This window comes from Melopsittacus undulatus, chromosome Z (assembly GCF_012275295.1).
Source record: "Melopsittacus undulatus isolate bMelUnd1 chromosome Z, bMelUnd1.mat.Z, whole genome shotgun sequence".
NCBI lineage: Eukaryota > Metazoa > Chordata > Aves > Psittaciformes > Psittaculidae > Melopsittacus > Melopsittacus undulatus.
The window spans coordinates 53,785,599-53,802,191 of NC_047557.1; positions in this window are offsets into that span (position 1 = coordinate 53,785,599).

A 16,593-nucleotide genomic window follows, 5' to 3' on the forward strand; every position below is an offset into this window, starting at 1 on the left:
TGTCTTTATTGATTGTACACAGGTGCAGTTAAACTCCAACCTGTTTCAAAGTACAAGCAGAAAAAGAGATGTTCCTGCTAGGAAGCAAAAATACAAATATGAAATCTCCTCTACCTTCCCTATTTCATTCATTGAGAACATTACAGTTCTTGTTGATAGAAATTTTCCAATGAGATGTTTTTCTTAACTGAGTCTCGCTGAACTTAGAATAAAAACATGCTAGTTCTTCTGAAAACACAGCTTTCAGCTCACTGTGAATATTAAATGAACAACAGAATTATTTTGATAAAGAGCAATGTGAAAAGCCAAACAAGGTGGTTCTCCTCCTCTACTTCATTCTTGTGAACCCCCCCTGGAGTGCTGCATTCATCTCTGGGTCTCCCAAGATAAAGAAGGGCATGGACCTGTTAGAGAAGGTTCAGCGGAGAATCACAAGGATGATCAGAGGGTTGGATCATCTCTCCTATGAAGAAAGCCTGAGAGACTTGGAGTTGTTCAGCCTGGATAAGTTTCCATGAACAGTTTTTCAAGGCCTTTGAATATATAAGATGGGCTTTTAAGAAAGCTGAAGAGGGACATTTTAACAGGGCCTGTAGTGACAGAACAGGGGGTAACAGTTTGTACTGAAAGGGGATAGATTTAGACTGGACAAAGGGAAGAAACTACTTACAACATGGGTGGTGGCAGGTTGGATGGGGCTTTGAGCAACCTAGTCTAGAGAAAGACATCCCTACCCTCAACAGGGTTTTGCACTAGATGATCTTTAAGTTCCCTTTAAACCCAGACCTTTCCGTGATTCTGAGTAGCACATGAAGTTTTTCACAGTGTACGAAAATTTATCTTACCTGGCTGCTCTTAGGTTTTAACATGGTGCAGAGTGCCTGAGTAGTGTTCAACATAACCAGAGAAGTAACATACAAGATAGTTACACAGAATTAGTTAGCTGTGCAATTTCTACTTCTCAGTCTAAATATATATATATTTAAATTCCTAGCAACATTGAATATTGCTTTCTGATGTAGTGCTGGTCAACTTTAATGAAGAAAATAAAGTAGTTGTCATCTCAGCAGATTATTATTATGATGATGTACAAGTGTGTTCCTCTGAAATGTATTTATTTATTTTTTTTAATAAACAAGGCAATTAAGGAATATTTATGAAATATTGTGTTCTTATTAAATCTGAATATTTAGGTCTAGAAAAGTTTTAGCAATAAAGATGCACCCTACATTAACTTAAAGGTAGAATTTTTTTAAATGAGACTTTGCTAAGAAAATCAATGTTAGTTGCAATGGAGCAGAGTCACAGACAAACCTATTGTAAAGAGAAAAGAGATTACTGTTTGTTCTTCTTTTCAGTTTTCTAATGAGTTCTTGCAAGCCAGTTGAATCACAAATTTAATAATCTACTAAGATTTTTGTTACAAAGTTGTAAATGAGCTTCTTTGTCTATCTGTCTCATTGCATTTCCTTCTCTTTTCAAAGGCTTATTGCAGATTGTTTTAAAGCAACTAGTAATAAACACAAATCCCGAACGTCAAACAGAGAGGTGTTCCTAATGTCTCTTTCTCTCTCCTAATTAGGTGGTGTAAGAAATTCAATGCACAGGGATTTAAAAGAAAACAGATAAATCACTAAAGAGTAGAGAGCATGCACAGACAGCTTCACTACAAATCTACACTTGGTAAATACTAATTTCAAAAATAAAATTTGTGTGACACTAAGCCATTACTTGACCTCCTGTTGCTATGGAGCAACAAGTTGGAGATCCACTGCTTCGTTATGCCTGGTGTTGTTCTAGCAGAGTCTAATTAGAAAACCTGTTACTATCCAGGGAGGTTTTATGAAGAAGCCAAAGGAGATAAGTATCATTTAGTAATTAGCCAGATAATCTGATTCAGTTGAGTCAGACATGCATGACAGAAATATCTACAACATGCAAGTGTCTGCAGGAGTGAGGTGATCATATTTCAGTCCTTTTTTAGGGTGGCTTGTCAACTGCAATTGGGTTAGACTGTCACGGCTACAGTTTGAGGTCCCTGATTAAAAAATGCCCTGCTTGTTTTCTTCACCTGATCAAATCTCACCTTGGATTCTACAGGTGATAGTTTAAACAATGTTTTTGCCAGCTGCATAATAGAGATCATTAGCAAGACAGAAAACAAAATGCAGGAGCTGCCACGTTAGATTAAACTAGTATTTCATCAAATCCAGTATCACATCGCTGTCAGTAGTCTGTTACGGGCACAATCCATGCTGACAGTTCCTGGGACAAAGGAAAAAGAGGACATGAAAACATATCACCTGACCTGCTGTCTGGACATACTCTGTCAGACTGCTACAAGGTAGGAGATCAGCAGGTGTCATCTTTCATTGGAAAAATCATGGCAGGAACAGGTCACTATGCCAGCTGAGCTAGGACCATGAGGATGGAAGCTTTTATATCAATGAGACTATGACAGAACCATGTGCTGTATGAGCAAGCTTTGATCACTGGCTGAAAACAGGTCATCATTCCAACTATTTGCATAAGTGATATAGATCATTCCACTACTGTCAGTAAACATTTTTCTTCTACTTCTGCCTCCAATCCTGCCATGGCAGGTAGCTGACAAAACAGTGAGTGAAGCTGGGAGTATCATCCGATTTTGTTTTACAAAGTCATGGACTCTTGGACAATATTTGCAAGCCCTTTTTCTAAGTTGTTCAATAACTTGCTCAGATAGCAGAGCTGAGAATTGTAATTCTAGCACCAGACAATGCAGTCAATGCAGAAAAAAAAGAAAATTACTGACTCTCTAGATCTGATGAGGTAAAACTAGAACTGGCATGCATTTGTGTTATGAATAGAGGGAGCTATACCTTTTAAGTATAAAAAAAGAAACCCCAAAACGTGACCCGTTCTGTGAAATGTGAGGAAGATGGAAAAAAGTTGTGGAATACAGCAGAAGAAAGACTTAAAGAAGTGAAGAAATACAAGTGCAAAGAATCAAGAGAGCATTAAACAGACCCTCATGCACTTACCTCTCAGTTCTGGGTCCCACAGGAGCAGTCAGGAGGAAGAGCCCAGGAGAAGGATATTTGCAGCACATGCTGGAGATGGCAATTTCTGAGCACCATTACACCACAGACACAAGGCTTTGCCTTGAGCAGAGGTCTGGGGGAAAAGATCTGAACTGGACAGAGCCACAGAAAAATAGGCTGAGCTGCCTTTCTCTTGTTGGGTGTAGTCATGGATGGGCTTTCAGGGAGAGAACACAGCTTTCGTACGTCCGGATGTCAGCTCTACATGCTGACACCGGTGAAGAAGTAAAAACATAGATTCATAGAATAGTTAGGATTGGAAAGGACCTCAAGATCATCTAGTTCCAACCCCCCTGCCATGGGCAAGGACACTTCACACTAAATCATATCACCAAAGGCTTCATCCAACCTGGCCTTGAAAACTGCAAGAGATGGAGCATTCACAACCTCCCTGGGCAACCCACTCCAGTACCTCACCACCCTAACAGTAAAGACGTTCTTCCTCATTTCCAATCTAAACCTCTGCTGTTTAAGTTTTAACCCATTACCCCTTGTCCTGTCACTACAGTCCCTAATGAATAGTCCCTCCCCAGCATCCCTGTAGGCCTCCTTCAAATACTGGAAGGCTGCTATGAGGTCTTCACACAGCCTTCTATTCTCCAGGGTAAACAGCCCCAACTTTCTAAGCCTGTCTTCATGTGGGAGGTGCTCCAGCCCCCTGATCATCCTCGTGGCCCTCCTCTGGACTTGTTCTAACAGTTCCATGTCCTTTTTGTCTCTGAATTGGAGTGTCATCAATTTGATAGGTGGACCACTCGGTGGATAAAGAACTGGCTGGATGGTCACACTCAATGAGTCGTGGTCAACTGTTCAATGTCTGGCTGCAGCTCAGTAACGAGTGGTGTCCCTCAGGGATCAGTGTTGGGACCGGTCTTGTTTAATATTTTTGTTGGTGACATGGACAATGGAATTGAGTGTGCCCTCAGCAAGTTTGCCGATGACACCAAGCTGTGTGGTTCTGTTGATACGCTAGAGGGAAGGAATGCCATTCAGAAGGACCTTGACACACTTGTGAGGTGGGCTGATGCCAACCTCATGAAGTTTAACCATGCCAAGTGCGAGGTCCTACACCTGGGTCAGAGCAATCCCAGGCACAGCTACAGGTTGAGCAAAAAGGAAATTCATGGTAGTCCTGCGGAGAAGGACTTGGGGGTGTTGGTCAAGGAGAAAATGAACATGAGCCAGCAGTGTGCACTTACAGCCCAGAAAGCCAACCATATCCTGGGCTGCATCAAGAGGAGCGTGACCAGCAGGTCAAAGGAGGTGATCCTGCTCCTCTACTCTGCTCTTGTGAGACCTCTGTTGGAGTATTGTGTTCAGTTCTGGTGTCCTCAACATAGATAGGACATGGTACTGTTAGAACAAGTCCAGAGGAGGGCCACGAGGATGTTCAGGGGACTGGAGCACCTCCCATATGAATGCAGGCTGAGAAAGTTGGGGCTGTTCAGCCTGGAGAAGAGAAGGCTGCGTGAAGACCTCATAGCAGCCTTCCAGTATCTGAAGGGGGCCTACAGGGATGCTGGTGAGGGACTCTTCATTAGGGACTGTAGTGATAGGACAAGGGGTAACGGGTTGAAACTTAAACAGCAGAGGTTTAGACTGGATATGAGGAAGAGCTTCTTTACTGTTAGGGTGGTGAGGTACTGGAACGGGTTGCCCAGGGAGGTGGTGAATGCTCCATCCCTGGCAGTGTTCAAGACCTGGTTGGATGAAGCCTTCAGTGATATGGTTTAGTGTGAGTTGTCCCTGCCCATGGCAGGGGGGGTTGGAAATTGATGAGGTACTGGAATGGGTTGCCCAGGGAGGTTGTGAATGCTCCATCCCTGGCAGTGTTCAAGACCAGGTTGGATGAAGCCTTGGGTGATATGGTTTAGTGTGAGGTGTCCCTGCCCATGGCTGGGGGTTGGAAATAGATGATCTTTATGTCCTTTCCAATCCTAACTATTCTATGATTCTATGGTTCTATGAGGGCACCAGAACTGCAAGTAGGGTTGCACAAGAGCAGAGTGGAGGGGCAGGATCACCTCTTTTGACTGGCAGGGCACACTTCTTTTGATGCAGCCATTTCTGGGTTGGCTGCTTAGAGTCCCTCCTTTGGCTTAGATCAGCCCCTACATGGAGACAACGTAGAGAAACAGTGTTGACAAGCTTACACATATGTTGTGGCAAAACGGGTGACAAATTGAGCACTTCAGCTGGAGAGGGAATCTTCATTAGGGACTGTAGTGGTAGGACTGGTGGTAAATGGTTCAAACTTAAACGGGAAATTTAGGTTAGATATAAGGAAGAAGTTCTTTACAGTGAAGGTGGTGAGGCAATGGACTGTGTTGCCCAAGGAAGCTGTGAATGCTTCATCCCTGGCGATGTTCAAGGCTGTATTGGACAGAGACTTGGGTGACATAGTTTAGTGTGAGGTGCCCCTGCCCATGGCAGGGGATTTGGAACTACGTGATCTTAAGTTCCTTTCCAACCCTAACTATTTTATGATTCTCCGTAAGACAAGTCATACTTGTGCTCCTCTTATTTCCTGCAAAGGTCTTTTTTGCTTTGTCTGATTCAGTGTTCCAGATTTAGTTTGTAATTTTTACAAGCCAATGTCACAGGAATAATGTTTGGTTTGGAAAAGCAACCATAACTCATCTGCTGAAACCTGTGGCTCTGCCATGTCTCAGGCATGCAAAAGTTCAGAGCACTGTCAGTATCCATAATGCCAGAGCTTACCTGCAATTAAAGTTACTTCTGCATAAAGCTCTGGAGGATCTGAACAGAGAACTCAGTCCCTCCCACACACTCAGATCTTAGTAGAAGAGTGATTACCTGATTACTGGCTAGCACAGTAAAAAGAGCTCTTAAAGTCCTGCAGGTCTGTGACTGAAGCTTGAAAAGGGATGTGATACAAAGTAATCGTAAAATCCCTTGGAAACCTGTCTACATCTCAAAAGATGGAGTTGAAAAGCAGAATGCTCTGTTATTTGCTCCTCAGAGACAATGTTTCTGTTTAAATCCATGTTTTATGGTAGCTTTCAGAAGGAGAAGTTTTGACTATGTAGCTTGGAAAAGAAGGAAGATATTTAGTATAGAGAAAGTTTTGGGAAACTAGCAATTTTCTCCCAGAACATGTTATCCAATATATGGCAGGCCTGGGAAAGCAAGGTTGTGCCAGTTTAAATAACCTGATATTTAAAAAAGACTTGGGGCATTTTTTTTTTTTTTGTCTCAGGCTTAAACAACTCTGTACAACAAAGTTTGTCTTAATTTCAGAGGAGTTTTTCAGAGTATGCTTCCTGAATTACCAAGCCATGATTCTCAGACAGGAATGAAAAATGTAAAAAGATGGGTTATGCTATAGTGGCTCACCTGAATGTATACAAGGTAAGTTAACTGAATGGGATTAAATGGCAAATTACTTTTTTTACAAAGTCATGTTACTTGTCATGCAAGAAGAAAAACAGCAGTGCATAGATGTTGTACTCTCCATAGAAATGTACATTTTGTTGAACTTAATTTTGCTTCAAAACATATAATTTATCTTTCCGTCACATAAAAAAAAGATAATGAACTGATTTATGCTTTACCATGAATCCCATTATATTCCAATTCTAAATAATAAATCAATAAATAAAACTGAATAAACAAGTGTTGAGTTCAAAAAACATCTCAGTATGTAGTATAAATCTAATGGTAATTATAGTGTATGGCTCTTTTATTCTAAGTTTGAATATGTTTTTGGACATAGAGAGATTTGTGCAAATATTTCATTATCAAAGACATGTAATTAGTCCTGATGGCTGCAAATTCATGTTTTCTGAGGAGGACACAAAAGGATGCTACCAAAAAAGACCTCAGAGCAATGTCCATCAAGCTCAAAACCAGGCTACTGTTCATACACTGGCTGTAGGAATTTTATTGAGTTTTGATGGCTGAGAAACTGTGTTGTCAAGTACACAGAAAAATCAATTTGAGTTGTGGTGGTGTTCATCTCTCTATATTACAGAAGAATTATTTTTTTTTTAGTGAGTGTTAATAGATATCAACGAAAAGATTAGAATGATTTTTAAATCACAGTAATATTTCATTCTCATTCTTCCAGATGAAATGTCCAAATATATTCACCAAGTAATAGAAATCCATGGTGGTTTTACATGTCTTGCCTTGGATCAATCCTCTTAAGAATTTTAATGCAGCTCAGTACTGACAGTCAGTGACAGAAATGACATAGAAGAGTACAAAATAAGTTATTTGGAGAAAGGTAAAAGGAAAGCTACTGTCAGTGTACATGTGCCACACACAACACCTTGTAATTGAAAAAATTATAACCAAGGACAGAATTGAAGCCAAAATCCAAAGGTAACCTGGATTCAGCAAAGTGGATGAAGCAAAGGCTTCACCACTAGATTCCAGAAAAGCAGAGGACAGCCCATCAGTTTTTCTGATGGTCTGTAACTTCAGTAAGAAAAAGCTACAGAAGCTGAGAAAAGTTGAGATACTCCAGGTTTATTATAGTGGAAGGAAAGAACTGTGGCTTGAGAATAAGGTCTTGTCTATGAGAATGGTCTTAAAGCTTGATGTTATACCTGCATGTTAAGCTCTGCTGGACTGGGACTTGAAATAAAGAAGACATAATACTTCTGATGTTCTCAATACTGTGTCAGTGTTCTGTGCCCACAGGGGAAAAAAAAAGTGTCTTTAATGGAATGAAAAAAGTAAAAAAGAATACATACATTTTTGTCTCTTCTGACTGCTGCCACACAAGTGGTAAACTTGAAAAAAAAAAAAAAAGAAAAGGTAAATCATTGGTAAAAAGCAAAAGAAAAAAGATGAGAACATGAATGAGAAACTGGAGATATGACCTCTCTAATGAACATCTCTGATGTACAGCAGTCCTAAAAATTCCCTTTTTCTTAGATGCTTTCTCAGCTACTTGTTCTTCTGCCCCTACGCTCCACCAAAGGCAGGAGTCAAATGTTGGCCAGACGATACTACAGCAGATGCAGCAAGCAATATCCTCTCAAAATTATGAGCGGAATCCTGTTCACTGTTAGTGATTGTCATAGTTTTAATTAGCTTAATTTTAGTCAAAGTTACTGAAAAATCCATGAGGAATAATCAAATCAGGGAAATCTGGGGACTTTTACAACTTGCTTTGCCCCTACTGAAAAGGAAGATGCGCCATTGTCACGTGGCTGGGAAGTCAGAGATCCCAGTGTCCGGTCTGACCCTGATCCCAGGCACTGATGCCAGTCACTTTACTGATGCCTTGTGGATGAAGCTGCCAATGTCCCTGGGGAGACAATTGCAACAAGGAACTTGACAAGAAAGGGCTGTTGATGCTGAAATCATGGCACTGTGACATCAGCAGCAGAACACGGTCACATTGGAGACAATCATGAAACCTTGTGCACTCAGCCAGAGCTGATAGTCCATTCACCATACACACAGTTCTTTTTTAAACAGTTTTTTATTGTTTTACCTCCTGCAGGTTCATTGCACGTGTTCAACCTTGAAGATTAACAGCCTGTGGCAGGCCAGATAGTCCACACAACATTTTTCCTCTGTTCTGATTAGATTAGCATATGCCTCCATCAAGAATAATTGTGCATGAAAATTTAAACAGCAGTTTCCATGACAACTTGAAAGAATGACTTTGAAATCTGACTTCTGTGAGCACTTTTTGCCAGCAGAGCTGGGTTACTGAAATACCTCATGGAGAAAATGGATTAAACAGGCAAAGAACTTAGGGTGACATTAGGGTGACACTAGACTTTAGGATGATCTCTGCACTATGTTCAGATAGCTCCAAGCACAAGCCTGGTCTGAAAATTGGATCCTCATCCCAGTTTCAGTGAACACATCAGTGAATTAATTTATGCCAAGAATGGTGTTTCTTGTGAAAATAAAACTTTTGAATTTAATTGGTTCCTCTTTACAGATTTTTTTGCATACTTGCTCTGAGGTCTCTGTCATCATCATGACCTAATGAAGGAACTGTTCCAAACTGACAGCAGCTTTCACTGACACTGCTTCCACACCTATTTACTAGAAATATATATACTGTGGGGCTGAAAATCCACAGCCATTTCTGATAAAGAAACTGTAACTTGGAAACAAGAATTGATTGGTAATATTCAGTTGCTCCAGCATTATTTTCTAAAGCACAGTGTCATGGTTTAAGCCCAGCTGTAACTCAGAACCACGCAGCCGCTCACTCACTCCCTCTCCTCCTCCCCCCACTCCTGGAGGGATGAGGAGGAGAATCAGAACAATGTAACTCCCATGGGTTGAGATAAGAACAGTCCAGTAACTAAGGTATAACACAAACCACTACTGCTATCACCACCAGTAATAATAATGATAAGGGAAATAACAGAGGAAGAGAATACTATCAGTTGGCTAACCACCCGCCGATTGATACCCAGCCCAGCTGAGCAGTGATCTAGCCCTTCCAGGTAACTGCCCCCAGTTTATATAATGGGCATGACGTGCTGTGGTATGGAATACCTCTTTGGCTAGTTTGGGTCAGGTATCCTGTCTCTGCTTCCTCCTGGCTTCCCCTCCTCCCTGGCAGAGCATGAGACTGAAAAGTCCTTGATCAGAGTAAATATTACTTAGCAACAGCTAAAAACATCAGTTTGTTATCAGCACTGTTCCCAGACTCAAGTCAAAACCACAGCACTGCACCAGCTACTAAGAAGGAGTAAAATGACTGCTACTGCTGAACCTTGGATACAGAGTAATCTGTAATTATTTTTCTGATGAACATCATGAATGGCCAAAGACACTCTCCTACAGCTAAAGTAATGTTTCTTTGGACACACTACTGTCTTAATAAAAAGAAACCAAAGTGAGATAAACATGAGATTAGATCCTCATGGATACAGAAAATATTTCATGCAGCATAAATCAATTATATTGGCCAACTCTTAAAAAGTTAGTGTTTCGATATTTACTACTATGTTCCGCTAATCACTGAGATTTTGAAGGGACTTCAGAACATTTAGAGGTTTATGTTTCTCCTCACTTGTTTAATTCTGGCCCCGCTGAAATGAACAAGAGCTTTGACTGACTTCAGCAATCCCTCTCAGGATCCAGCTCATAGATTTTCAGCTGTGAAGTATATTTATCCATAGATGTCATGGTTTGAGCATGTTTTGAGGGTGTTTTTGTTTAAGGTTTTTTCCAGCCAGGTGGAGGAGGGGAGTCCGGGAGGAAGGAGAGACAGGGCACCTGACTCAGGCTAGTCAATGAGGTATTCCATACCATAGCACGTGATGCCCAGGATGCATACTGGGAAAGAGAAGGCTGGAGGGATAGAGCTCTGGAGGATAATGGAGGAGGGAGCACATGGTGCTCGGGCAGGCAGGGTGGAGTGAGTTATGGGTCGGTAGCTGGTGGGGTGTTGTATTCTTTTCACTTGCTGTTTGCTGTATCATTATTATTTGTAGTAGTAAATGGCAGTAGGGGTTTTGTGTTATGCCTTAGCAATTAAACCGTTCTTATCTCAATCCGTGGGGGATACATTCTTTGGATTCTCCTTCCTAACTCTCCGGGAGTTGGTGGACTTGGTTTAAACCACGACAATAGATTTCACACTACCTAGAATTCTTTTTTTTTTTTTTTTTTTCTGAGTAGGTACAGTTTCAATTTGGATTTTTTACTTTTTATTAGCTTATTTAACCATTTTTTCCCACCCCTGTCCCATCTCCCCCAGACATTATTTTCCTTCTTTACAGCTTCTAGAGGTGCATAAATCAAAGAAAATCTAATCACTGTGACATCATTTTTTTTTCCTTCTGCTTTTAGCTGATCTACTACATGATTTGGCCTATGATGTGGTGTAGTTTGTTAGTGGGGGTAAAATGAAACCTTTTTCTGTAAGGCCTAGTTTTCTTAAACTTCCGGAATTCCAGTCACATTTATTTAGAAACTACAATACTATTGATTGCATGCGAGCAGATCACACTAAAAGGCAGAGTGCCTGACAACATAAATGTGACTCTCTATATCCCCATTTCAGCCCCCTCATTCACAAGGAGAGTTTATTTCTAAAGCTGATTCTGAACATCCTGTGGTAACCACATCGGAAAACCTAATAAATATAAATAGCAATTAAATGTCTCTAAAACTACCTATAATTTTCCTTCTTTTTCTTTCACAAACAAGTAATTTGGATTACCACAATGTTGTTTTGTTTTTGTTTGTTTGTTTTTGTTTTTGTTTTTTTTTTAGTATTTGCCCATTTCTAGCAAGTGCACAGCTTGAAAATTGTTTAGTTGCATTGGCTTCTCATGTGCACAACCATTGCTCTTCATGTGGAAATTAAGGTTTCTTTTTCCAGACTTTTTTTTTTTAATAAAAAGAAAGATCCATATTTACCATCAGAAATTCTGCTTTTAATGAACACTGCTTCTGTATACTGAATAACACATTTAGCAAGAAATTACAAGCACAATTTTTAATGCCAGTATTCCAAAAGCTGCCTGTTTCCTATACCTCCTTATCATGCTAAATTGTTTTTTTCCTGAGTGAAAGCAGATCGGTCTCAGAAAAACAGCAATCTGTCCCTTGGTGTTTTCATGGCTCACAGGGCTCCATCTGACCATCAGAATGGTTAGAGTCTGAGAAGGTAAGAAGAAATATTGATCTGAAGTGAATACTTGCAAATACCAATGGAAGAAATGCAGCCTGCCTGATCTGATTGAACTATCAAAACACATTTTGTTTTGAATAAAAAAGCTTAGGCTTTGATCTTAATGGAAACCTAACCAGGTAGGAAATAAAACTGGCTTGGTATTCAGGCAGGTATAAATGAAATAACTGCTCTTTACACTGTACAGAGAGATGGATGATACTAAATCTGCAGGCACTGCTGGTCTCTTGAATTTTACACTGGTGTGAACAATCCTCAGAAGCAACTTATGGAGGAATAAGTGTTGTTATAAAACTGGGTTCAGCCTGATTGGAGAAAGATCCCATGTAGACGCTTTTAAGTTCCTCTTTGGACCAAATATTTAAACGTCCTCAGAAATCATAAAAACTCTTGCTATTAATTACTGTATGTATGCCTTCTGCCTCACTATGCCTTATTCTTCCTCCTGGTTTCCTTGTCAAGTTATACTGGCTTCCTATTCTTTCTCTTATTTATTTTAACCACACTGATGAATAAAGCAAATATATATTATAATCATATTCTCCATGTTTTAAAACAGTAAAGATACTATTTTGAATATAGAGAATATATATTGAAATAAATTTCTGGGACTCCACCTTCAACCCCCGTGCTGGTTGGACCTGCAGTCATGGAGCTGCAGCAGCCTCACACCTGTCGGGATACTGCTTCCAACAGCAACTAATGGAAAGTATCTATATTTGTACTTAATGTATGTGAGGTGGGAAAAAAAATCCTCAAGTCCACATTTTTAAAGTAAAAAACTGATTAAACAAAGACCTTTGCTTCATGAATTTTATAGAGGAAACTTCTCCTGAGGTGACATCAGAATGCAAAAGTGCCCAGGGTGAGAGAAAATATATCTCCTGCGTCATGAATTACCTGAATTACCGGAAATTACCATGAATTACCTGAAATTAATGGTGAAGATCCCTTGAATAGGGAAACTCTTGTAAAAGTCTCTAGAAATTGGGATGGAAAAAAATGCCAAATCACCAAATATCTATAGCCTCCAAATATCACCAAAAGGTCTGCCAGACTTGAAACTTGGAAACTGTTTTAAAGTCAGTAGATTAGATAAGGAGGGAAGAGGTAGAAGGGAAACGTTTGCACCAGGAGGAGTGTTGTGCTTTTGTCAGAAGAATAATGTAGAAGGGTTTCATAGATAGGAAATTATAGGCTTCTATCAATGCAGAAAACTTCTAGAGAGAAGAAAAAAATAGGAGGAATTAGGGCTGACTGAAGACTCCATGAGCTTATCGATCATGAGCACACATTTAATACAGTGGTGAACAATGGAGAGGTATTTAATGTTTTAACAAGTATTGAAACAAACTGCACAACCTGATTTCTCAGGAATGCAGATTTCTTAGTAAAACAAATATCGATGATACTTACAGCAAGCTCATTCTTCTTTGTTAATGTTTGTGCTGTCCTCTATGAGAGTGGCTGTCATTATTGCCAATTTTGGATCTTAAAGTTGGGGGAATAAAAAGTCTTCAACATATTTCCAATGTTGCAAAGAAAAACTCTTTGCTCTTTTTACATCCTTTTGCTTTATACATGTTTCTTTATCCAAGAAAGACTCCAGAATGTGAAGATAAGCTTTCTGGAAAATCACTCTGAAATTGCAAACAGAACTAGTAAAACTCTAATATACTTTAGTAACTTTAAAAAAAAAAATTCTGCTAACTCAACGAAACTGATGACTTTCCTCTGTCAGCCAAGATTTTCCTCTGCCTGAAGAAGCAGAGTGTGGGTGTAGGGAGAGCAGACGAAAGGAGAGGAGATTCTCCATGAAAGCAAGACAGGACTTTTAAAATGGGGATGCTCACAGGAAGCATGATGAAATCTGACAGTTTATCCAAGTATTTTTATAATTTCCTTGGGAGCCTTTTCAACATCTTAAAAAAAGTATTTCAGCCAAATTAATCTTGGCTTAATGGCCAGCATTTACCCTTTTGGAACAACTAACTTTCTGTTATGTTGGAAGATGTAATCCAAATTGTTCTCACACTAAAATGCTATACTTTTTTTTTCTACCTTGAGAGCCTGCTGAAGATGTTCAAGGTAGTAAAAGAGAGGTACTAAATTCACAAGCTGATTTGCCTATCCTCAGCACTATGAGCAACATTTTGATCAATCATCCTGGAAGAGCACAGTAGCTGGCAGCTCTCGTGCCTGTCTGGGCTAACAAAAGTGATAGAAAATAGTAGAAAAACCTGAAACTTATAGACCTGAGGTGTATACATTTACTGTTAAGATACTTCAGTTACTTATTTTTATTGTAACTGTATCTCAATTAAATTAAGAGCTTGGCAAGTGTCATATTTGACAATGTATTTTTTATAATGGAGAACTTTTTTTTTTCTTTAAACTGGGAACATGTTTGAGCTTTTTCTCTTTCATTACGCTAGAGCTAGGTCCAATAGCTACTATCTACATAAAATGGCTTATGCTTTCCCACTTGAGAAGTATTTAATTACCTTAAAACTGAAGATAAAATTGCCACAGTGCTGTGCCTAAAAGTTCTTGGATTTCAGTGGTATCCTCTCACCTGGGAGAGAGAAAGAAAGACACCAAAAAGAAAGAAAGCTAAAATCTCTCAACTGCTTTCTTCAAGTTGCTGGACCTAATTGAGTGATTCTGAGGGAGCAAAAAAAAAACAGAAGTTCCTTAAATACTATTTTATTTGCACGTAAAGCAAATTCACGTGAGAAAATGTACACTCAATAACATTCAGTTCTTTTTAACTGTGGGTACATTATGGGCGTATGAGCTACAATCATCTTCCTTACTCACTGCAGGTGCAATACCAGCAATTTTAAAATACTTATCAGTGTGGCGACAAAGCCCAGATACCACCTGTGCCCCAGGCCCAAAGAGGTCAGACCTCTGAGAGATCCCTTTGACTCTCCCAAACCGTATTGCTAACACTCTGGGAAACAGGACACATGTGACTGGGTTTAGAATTGATGACTTAACTGGAACTGTGAGCTGCAGCTATTTGCAGGAGATGCATATGCAGAAAATTACATGAGAGCAAGTTATATCTGGAGCCATCAGTACCTTATTCTAATTAATGCAAATACTCAAGATGAAAACTCTACATTGTTGTTGTGCTGTCCTTCCCCAGGGTGGTTGTGATTGCTGTCCAGACTCCTAATAGTGCTTCCTCCTGTCCCTCTACACATGCTTGGTCAGGAGTCTGTGGGTGCTTCTTCAGTACAGGCTTCCCAAAACAATAGTGTAGCCTCACAATTCCAAGAGGAAAACAGCAAAGGTCACTTTTGAAACAGTGCCTAGATAAACATGGTAAGCTGTGTGGAAATCATGTCAGGCACAGTGCTGGGTGCAGATGGATCATTGCCTGCTGCTGTGGAAAGCCTTTGTCTCCAGCTGCCTTAGGGCCCTTAGCCTTCACGTTGCTGAAGACAGCCATTTTTTAAAGCTCCATTTTCATTTGTAAGTAGCCCTGCACATGCATGGGATAATGAACTTAGAGGGATGAATCTACAAAACAGTTTGTTTTGTTTTGGTTTTATTTTGTTTTAAAAAAGGGTTAGTGTTTTTTTTTTTTTTTTTTTTTTTTTTTTTTTTTTTTTTAAAAAGGATTAGTGTATTTTTCAAGAGGGAGGCAGATTGATAGTTTCTCTTCTCACCAGTAAGAGGAAAATGTGTTTCTCCAAATTATTTTTTTAAATACATTTGGCAATAGTAAATAATGCGATTAGCTCTTTAATAATGCTTGATAGTTGTCTTTAAAAACAAACAAAAAAAATACCAATTAAACAAAAGCATCAGGAGACTATTATCTGGGCTACAAGGGGGAATCTAAATCCAAAATGTTTTTAAAATTCTAGATATTGTTGGGTGTGGAATCATTTTCAAGAGTACCTTGTGGTACCTCTTCCTAAAAACACATGCCAGATCTGTGTAGCTATGCCAGTGCTCACAAGTCAAGGATCTGGCCACACAAAGCTTCAAGCAGGCTCTGAAGATTAAGCCTGGAAGGAAGATAAAATTGGGAGGGGTGCTCACTGCAACTCTTATTATCCTTGTTATTCTGCATTGTATCCTGAAAAAATATTATGAATTCTTCTCATGTGCATGCAAAAAGCATTTAAATTCATTGAAGTACATACCTGGGAAACTACCAGACTATAAGAATGTGGTTTTGTGTGTGTATAGAAAGCTTGAACATCTGTTCCTATGGTACAATAAATGCAATTGCTCCTCCTAGACCCATGATCTTCCCTCCAGCTTCAGCTAGTACGTATGAATGCTTTTCCTTCTAAACCAGGGGAAAATTTGTACTCAAAATTACAGTAAAATAGGAAAGCTTGCCTTACTAAAAGAGAAGCAGTACTTTTGTAAATGAAAATCTACTTATTCTACCCCAATGAGCAGATTTATTCCTGCTCATATGAGAGGCATAATGTACAAAAAGCCACACGTGTTGTCCTGCTTTACAAAGGGATGCATCTACCAAGGCTTCAGAGGTCAGCTTGAGGCCATACTGCTTATCTTAATCTCCAGTTTGAATTTACTCTGCACAGCCTGTATAGAAGCTGAGTCAGAGAGGGGAATGCTATTGCAGAAAGGAAAGAACATGCCCAAAGTACAGCAGCTCCGTTGGACAGCAGATAAATTACTTCTGGAAGATGAAAGAAGTGAAATAAGAAGTGCAAACATTTATCTGAGAAAGTTGTGCAAAGTTCTTTCTTTATTGGAAGAATAATGAAGAGTGAGCATTTTGCGTACAATACCACTGTGAGACAACATGATTTCTCATTGATTGCAGGTACCGAATGCAACAGGAATAATTTCAAGACCATCATTAAA